General features: G+C 55.5%; 2 non-coding genes across 2 annotated transcripts; both read right to left on the reverse strand.

Annotated features, from left to right (window-relative positions):
- Positions 1 to 1,503: 1,503 nt before the first annotated feature.
- LOC126149478 (5.8S ribosomal RNA) lies at positions 1,504 to 1,658 on the reverse strand. Its single transcript, XR_007530918.1, has one exon. It is a non-coding gene; the product is annotated as a 5.8S ribosomal RNA (ribosomal RNA).
- A 350-nt stretch (positions 1,659 to 2,008) lies between these two features.
- On the reverse strand, positions 2,009 to 3,883 carry LOC126149481 (small subunit ribosomal RNA). Its single transcript, XR_007530921.1, has one exon. It is a non-coding gene; the product is annotated as a small subunit ribosomal RNA (ribosomal RNA).
- Positions 3,884 to 7,500: the final 3,617 nt, after the last annotated feature.

A 7,500-nucleotide genomic window follows, 5' to 3' on the forward strand; every position in this document is an offset into this window, starting at 1 on the left:
CTCGTACGAGCACCAGCTATCCTGAGGGAAACTTCGGAGGGAACCAGCTACTAGATGGTTCGATTAGTCTTTCTCGCCCCTATACCCAGCTCCGACGATCGATTTGCACGTCAGAATCGCTACGGACCTCCATCAGGGTTTCCCCTGACTTCGTCCTGGCCAGGCATAGTTCACCATCTTTCGGGTCCCAACGTGTACGCTCTAGGTGCGCCTCACCTCGCAATGAGGACGAGACGCCCCGGGAGTGCGGAGGCCGCCGCCCCGTGAAGGGCGGGGAAGCCCCATCCTCCCTCGGCCCGCGCAAGGCGAGACCTTCACTTTCATTACGCCTTTAGGTTTCGTACAGCCCAATGACTCGCGCACATGTTAGACTCCTTGGTCCGTGTTTCAAGACGGGTCGTGAAATTGTCCAAAGCTGAAGCGCCGCTGACGGGAGCGATTATTCCGCCCGAGAGCATCCCGAGCCAACAGCGGCGCGGGTCCGGGGCCGGGCCAGGTAGGTCCGTCATCCGGGAAGAACCGCGCGCGCTTGCCGGGAGCCCGAGCGCCCAAAGGGGCGAATCGACTCCTCCAGATATACCGCCGAGCAGCCAGCCAGGACACCGGGCTCTGCCCAACAGACGCGAACCGAGGCCCGCGGAAGGACAGGCTGCGCACCCGGGCCGTAGGCCGGCACCCAGCGGGTCGCGACGTCCTACTAGGGGAGAAGTGCGGCCCACCGCACACCGGAACGGCCCCACCCCGCGGCGAGTGGAAAGGCAACCGGACACGACCCCGCCGCGGATTGCTCCGCGCGGGCGGCCGGCCCCATCTGCCGAGGGCGGGAGCCAGTGGCCGGATGGGCGTGAATCTCACCCGTTCGACCTTTCGGACTTCTCACGTTTACCCCAGAACGGTTTCACGTACTTTTGAACTCTCTCTTCAAAGTTCTTTTCAACTTTCCCTCACGGTACTTGTTCGCTATCGGTCTCGTGGTCATATTTAGTCTCAGATGGAGTTTACCACCCACTTGGAGCTGCACTCTCAAGCAACCCGACTCGAAGGAGAGGTCCCGCCGACGCTCGCACCGGCCGCTACGGGCCTGGCACCCTCTACGGGCCGTGGCCTCATTCAAGTTGGACTTGGGCTCGGCGCGAGGCGTCGGGGTAGTGGACCCTCCCAAACACCACATGCCACGACAGGCGGCAGCCTGCGGGGTTCGGTGCTGGACTCTTCCCTGTTCGCTCGCCGCTACTGGGGGAATCCTTGTTAGTTTCTTTTCCTCCGCTAGTAATATGCTTAAATTCAGCGGGTAGTCTCGCCTGCTCTGAGGTCGTTGTACGAGGTGTCGCACGCCACACCGCCAGCCGGCTGTGCACGCTACCGAGAAAGTACCGGTATGCGAACCGCCAGGCGACGGGCGCGCATCGCACGTTTGAGGAGACGCGGCCGGCCCCACAGGCGGCCACGACACTCCCAGGTCTCCGAAGCGGGACAAACGCCGCGCGCTTCAGTATACGTAGCCGACCCTCAGCCAGACGTGGCCCGGGAACGGAATCCATGGACCGCAATGTGCGTTCGAAACGTCGATGTTCATGTGTCCTGCAGTTCACATGTCGACGCGCAATTTGCTGCGTTCTTCATCGACCCACGAGCCGAGTGATCCACCGTCCTGGGTGATCTTTTTCATTTAGTTTCCACTGTCTCTTTCAAGACAGTTGCATAGGCGGGACTGAGGCGTTTGACGGCCCCTGTTCCAGCATTCCTGTGTCCAACGGCCTCACGGCCGATGGGCGTCGTACGGCTCCACACCGGAGCGGACAGGCACTCGGGCGAAAGTCATTCAAAACCGGCGCGAGGCGCCAGGTGCCGCAGGCCAGCGCTCCAGAGCTTCAGCGCTCGTACCACACAACATTTCCGTTAGTTTTGAGAGGCACGCGTGGTTCCGCACGCGGCGCACGGCTGCTGCCGTACAGGTAGCGTGTTGCGCGACACGACACGCACATCGAAAGACATGCAGTCTAGTCGGTAATGATCCTTCCGCAGGTTCACCTACGGAAACCTTGTTACGACTTTTACTTCCTCTAAATGATCAAGTTTGGTCATCTTTCCGGTAGCATCGGCAACGACAGAGTCGATGCCGCGTACCAGTCCGAAGACCTCACTAAATCATTCAATCGGTAGTAGCGACGGGCGGTGTGTACAAAGGGCAGGGACGTAATCAACGCGAGCTTATGACTCGCGCTTACTGGAATTCCTCGTTCATGGGGAACAATTGCAAGCCCCAATCCCTAGCACGAAGGAGGTTCAGCGGGTTACCCCGACCTTTCGGCCTAGGAAGACACGCTGATTCCTTCAGTGTAGCGCGCGTGCGGCCCAGAACATCTAAGGGCATCACAGACCTGTTATTGCTCAATCTCGTGCGGCTAGAAGCCGCCTGTCCCTCTAAGAAGAAAAGTAATCGCTGACAGCACGAAGGATGTCACGCGACTAGTTAGCAGGCTAGAGTCTCGTTCGTTATCGGAATTAACCAGACAAATCGCTCCACCAACTAAGAACGGCCATGCACCACCACCCACCGAATCAAGAAAGAGCTATCAATCTGTCAATCCTTCCGGTGTCCGGGCCTGGTGAGGTTTCCCGTGTTGAGTCAAATTAAGCCGCAGGCTCCACTCCTGGTGGTGCCCTTCCGTCAATTCCTTTAAGTTTCAGCTTTGCAACCATACTTCCCCGGAACCCAAAAGCTTTGGTTTCCCGGAGGCTGCCCGCCGAGTCATCGGAGGAACTGCGGCGGATCGCTGGCTGGCATCGTTTATGGTTAGAACTAGGGCGGTATCTGATCGCCTTCGAACCTCTAACTTTCGTTCTTGATTAATGAAAACATACTTGGCAAATGCTTTCGCTTCTGTTCGTCTTGCGACGATCCAAGAATTTCACCTCTAACGTCGCAATACGAATGCCCCCGCCTGTCCCTATTAATCATTACCTCGGGTTCCGAAAACCAACAAAATAGAACCGAGGTCCTATTCCATTATTCCATGCACACAGTATTCAGGCGGGCTTGCCTGCTTTAAGCACTCTAATTTGTTCAAAGTAAACGTGCCGGCCCACCCAGACACTCAATAAAGAGCACCTTGGTAGGATTTCAACGGGGTCCGCCTCGGGACGCACGAACACGCACGAGGCGGTCGCACGCCTTCGGCCCAGTTAAACACCGACGGGCGGTGAACCAACAGCGTGGGACACAAATCCAACTACGAGCTTTTTAACCGCAACAACTTTAATATACGCTATTGGAGCTGGAATTACCGCGGCTGCTGGCACCAGACTTGCCCTCCAATAGATACTCGTTAAAGGATTTAAAGTGTACTCATTCCGATTACGGGGCCTCGGATGAGTCCCGTATCGTTATTTTTCGTCACTACCTCCCCGTGCCGCGGAGTGGGTAATTTGCGCGCCTGCTGCCTTCCTTGGATGTGGTAGCCGTTTCTCAGGCTCCCTCTCCGGAATCGAACCCTGATTCCCCGTTACCCGTTACAACCATGGTAGGCGCAGAACCTACCATCGACAGTTGATAAGGCAGACATTTGAAAGATGCGTCGCCGGTACGAGGACCGTGCGATCAGCCCAAAGTTATTCAGAGTCACCAAGGCAAACGGACCGGACGAGCCGACCGATTGGTTTTGATCTAATAAAAGCGTCCCTTCCATCTCTGGTCGGGACTCTGTTTGCATGTATTAGCTCTAGAATTACCACAGTTATCCAAGTAACGTGGGTACGATCTAAGGAACCATAACTGATTTAATGAGCCATTCGCGGTTTCACCTTAATGCGGCTTGTACTGAGACATGCATGGCTTAATCTTTGAGACAAGCATATGACTACTGGCAGGATCAACCAGGGAGCTGCGTCAACTAGAGCTGAGCAGCCGGCCGCCCGGGAGTGTGTCCCGGGGGCCCGCGCGAACACGCAAGCGGTCCGCTCAATTATTCTGCAAACAGGAGGAGGCTGGGCTCCCCTGCACAATACACCTCGAAACCCTCTCAGGTCCCGGCGGCGCGCAGCGCCGTCCTAAGTACTTGGTCGGGTTCGAGAGAGGCGCAATCGCCCGGAGTTAGGCGAGTAGACGCTTTAGGTGCGACCACCCGTGCTCCCAACTGAGCTTGCCGCTGCCGACAGAGGCCCGGGAGCGTGCTGTCGTGGCATGCCGGCGGGAGACAACACGCGCCACCTACGGTGACCGGCAGCTCCAACGCCAGCGCCACAGAAGGGCAAAGGCCCCACGTGGGTGCCGAAGCGAACTCTCCCAGCACAGCGCACGTGCCAACACGTCCGCACAACTGCGATACAAACCACCAGCGAGAACCGCTGGGGCGACCGAGCAGCAGACGGCGTCGCGGCGCCGAGTGCCGGGCGGCGGCGCATCCTCAACGCACACAGTCCTCAATCGGACCAGCACACTGCAGATGTCCACCGCGCTTCGCACCGGGTCCGCGAGGACCCACTTTGGCTGCACGGCGCCGCGCGCAGGGTGCCCCGGCGCGCAGCTGCGCCGCCTGCCGCGTCCGTCGGCCGGCGCGCCTGCCACTGGGCGCCCCCACCAGCCGGCTGTAGCGCGTGCGCCCACGCACCGCGCGGCCAGCACGCCGGGCGGCCCCCCCTCACCGGCCGGGGACAGTCCCACCCACCCACAGCCGCGTATCGCTTCACACCCAGATTCACATTCACGTTCGTTGGTATGGTGGGGACCGCTTCGTAGCTGTACCGATCGTTGCCCTCACAGATGTACCTCCAGCAAGATCAACCGCACCACAACGGGTTACCAGTTGTTCATTTGCGTAACGTCACCAGTAAACGTACACGTCCATCCCCGTTTGCAAAGTCAACTATTATTGCATGCCTGCCTGTCAGGTGTCAAGACACACTACATTCGCTCACATCCACGCAACAAAATGTGCCCGACTAGAGGGCACGTGGAAGGTGCCCCCGTACATATGCGATCTCCATTGCGCGACCAACTGTCAACCGGCCTCTGTAGCATGTCGCAGATGTGGAACGCGGGGCACCGTGCTATCACATTGTGTGAGAAGAGACTACTACGTCTGCATACACGCGCCACTACATGAACAGACGGCTCATGCTGATCGCCATCCACTGCGTCCATTACTCCCACACGTCTCTATGGCGTACCACACTGCAATGCAGCTGTTATGGGGAGATGACACATAGCTGTGTACACAACATTCTGAGCCGGTTGCGGTTGGACAACAATACATTAATGTAACGTGTCATATGCCAATTACAGAGCAGGGTAAGGCACAACGTGGGTTAGGTTAAGGCACAACGTGGGTTAGGTTAAGGCACAACGTGGGTTAGGTTAAGGCACAACGTGGGTTAGGTTAAGGCACAACGTGGGTTAGGTTAAGGCACAACGTGGGTTAGGTTAAGGCACAACGTGGGTTAGGTTAAGGCACAACGTGGGTTAGGTTAAGGCCACAACGTGGGTTAGGTTAAGGCACAACGTGGGTTAGGTTAAGCCACAACGTGGGTTAGGTTAAGCCACAACGTGGGTTAGGTTAAGCCACAACGTGGGTTAGGTTAAGCCACAACGTGGGTTAGGTTAAGCCACAACGTGGGTTAGGTTAAGCCACAACGTGGGTTAGGTTAAGCCACAACGTGGGTTAGGTTAAGGCACAACGTGGGTTAGGTTAAGGCACAACGTGGGTTAGGTTAAGGCACAACGTGGGTTAGGTTAAGGCACAACGTGGGTTAGGTTAAGGCACAACGTGGGTTAGGTTAAGCCACAACGTGGGTTAGGTTAAGCCACAACGTGGGTTAGGTTAAGCCACAACGTGGGTTAGGTTAAGCCACAACGTGGGTTAGGTTAAGCCACAACGTGGGTTAGGTTAAGCCACAACGTGGGTTAGGTTAAGCCACAACGTGGGTTAGGTTAAGCCACAACGTGGGTTAGGTTAAGCCACAACGTGGGTTAGGTTAAGCCACAAGTGGGGTTAGGTAAGCCACAACGTGGGTTAGGTTAAGCCACAACGTGGGTTAGGTTAAGCCACAACGTGGGTTAGGTTAAGCCACAACGTGGGTTAGGTTAAGCCACAACGTGGGTTAGGTTAAGCCACAACGTGGGTTAGGTTAAGCCACAACGTGGGTTAGGTTAAGGCACAACGTGGGTTAGGTTAAGGCACAACGTGGGTTAGGTTAAGGCACAACATGGGGGTAGATTGCGGTACAAATTGCGTTACATTGCGGTGCAAATTGCGTTACATTGCGGTGCAAATTGCGTTACATTGCGGTGCAAATTGCGTTACATTGCGGTGCAAATTGCGTTACATTGCGGTGCAAATTGAGTTACATTGCGGTGCAAATTGAGTTACATTGCGGTGCAAATTGAGTTACATTGCGGTGCAAATTGAGTTACATTGCGGTGCAAATTGAGTTACATTGCGGTGCAAATTGAGTTACATTGCGGTGCAAATTGAGGTAGGTTAAGGTGCAACACAGGTTAGGTTAAGGTGACATAGGTTAGGTTAAGGTGACATAGGTTAGGTTAAGGTGACATAGGTTAGGTTAAGGTGACATAGGTTAGGTTAAGGTGACATAGGTTAGGTTAAGGTGACATAGGTTAGGTTAAGGTGACATAGGTTAGGTTAAGGTGACATAGGTTAGGTTAAGGTGACATAGGTTAGGTTAAGGTGACATAGGTTAGGTTAAGGTGACATAGGTTAGGTTAAGGTACAAACTGGGTTGTGTTATGGTACACATTGCGTTGTAGTACAGTACACGTTAGGTTTGGGTACGGTACACAATGTGGTATGGGATGGCGTGTTGTGGGGGGGGGGGGGGGGGGTGAGGTTCGTTGATATCGACCGTAGGACGTGGATGCCCGAGGCAGCGTCAGTGTGTCAAAGGAGTTATGTCACGTCGGGATGCGCTTTCCGCCAGTGAGAGGGGGGGGCGAGCCGTGTCTGTGGTTGCGGCAGACCTGTGTGTTTCATTCCTGCCAGTGTGTTTGTGCTGTAAGACGAGGCAGTGTGGTGATGTTGGGTGCACCCCTGTGTAGGACATGTGTGGGTGTTGTGGCTTATCTGAGCAATTGTGGTTGTCGGACGAGTGGGATATTCTGTTTTATGATTGGACCTCCTGGCCTGGTTATCATAGTCTGGTTGGTGTACTGTGGCGGATAGGATGCACCGGACGTTGGTCCATGCCGGTGCTTAATTATTGTATCTGTGTTTGTTACAGGCAGAGAGTAGTGTGTGATAGAGTGTGTGGGTGATAGAGTGTGCGGGTGACGTGTGGTTCGTTTTGTTTGCACAGACGTTCAGCATGTATAGGGGCATTTGCGTATTTGATCTATCTATGTGGGCCTGCATAGTTTACTGAGCAGTGCTGCGAGGTGACTGAACTACGAGCGACGTACTCATTTACAGCGGAATGGTTGCCTTCTACCAAAGATGGAGTATCGACTCTACGACAGCGTTGGCACCGCAGGAAGCGGTGTCGTAC

Source organism: Schistocerca cancellata, unplaced genomic scaffold, assembly GCF_023864275.1.
Source record: "Schistocerca cancellata isolate TAMUIC-IGC-003103 unplaced genomic scaffold, iqSchCanc2.1 HiC_scaffold_931, whole genome shotgun sequence".
Taxonomy (NCBI): Eukaryota; Metazoa; Arthropoda; class Insecta; order Orthoptera; family Acrididae; genus Schistocerca; species Schistocerca cancellata.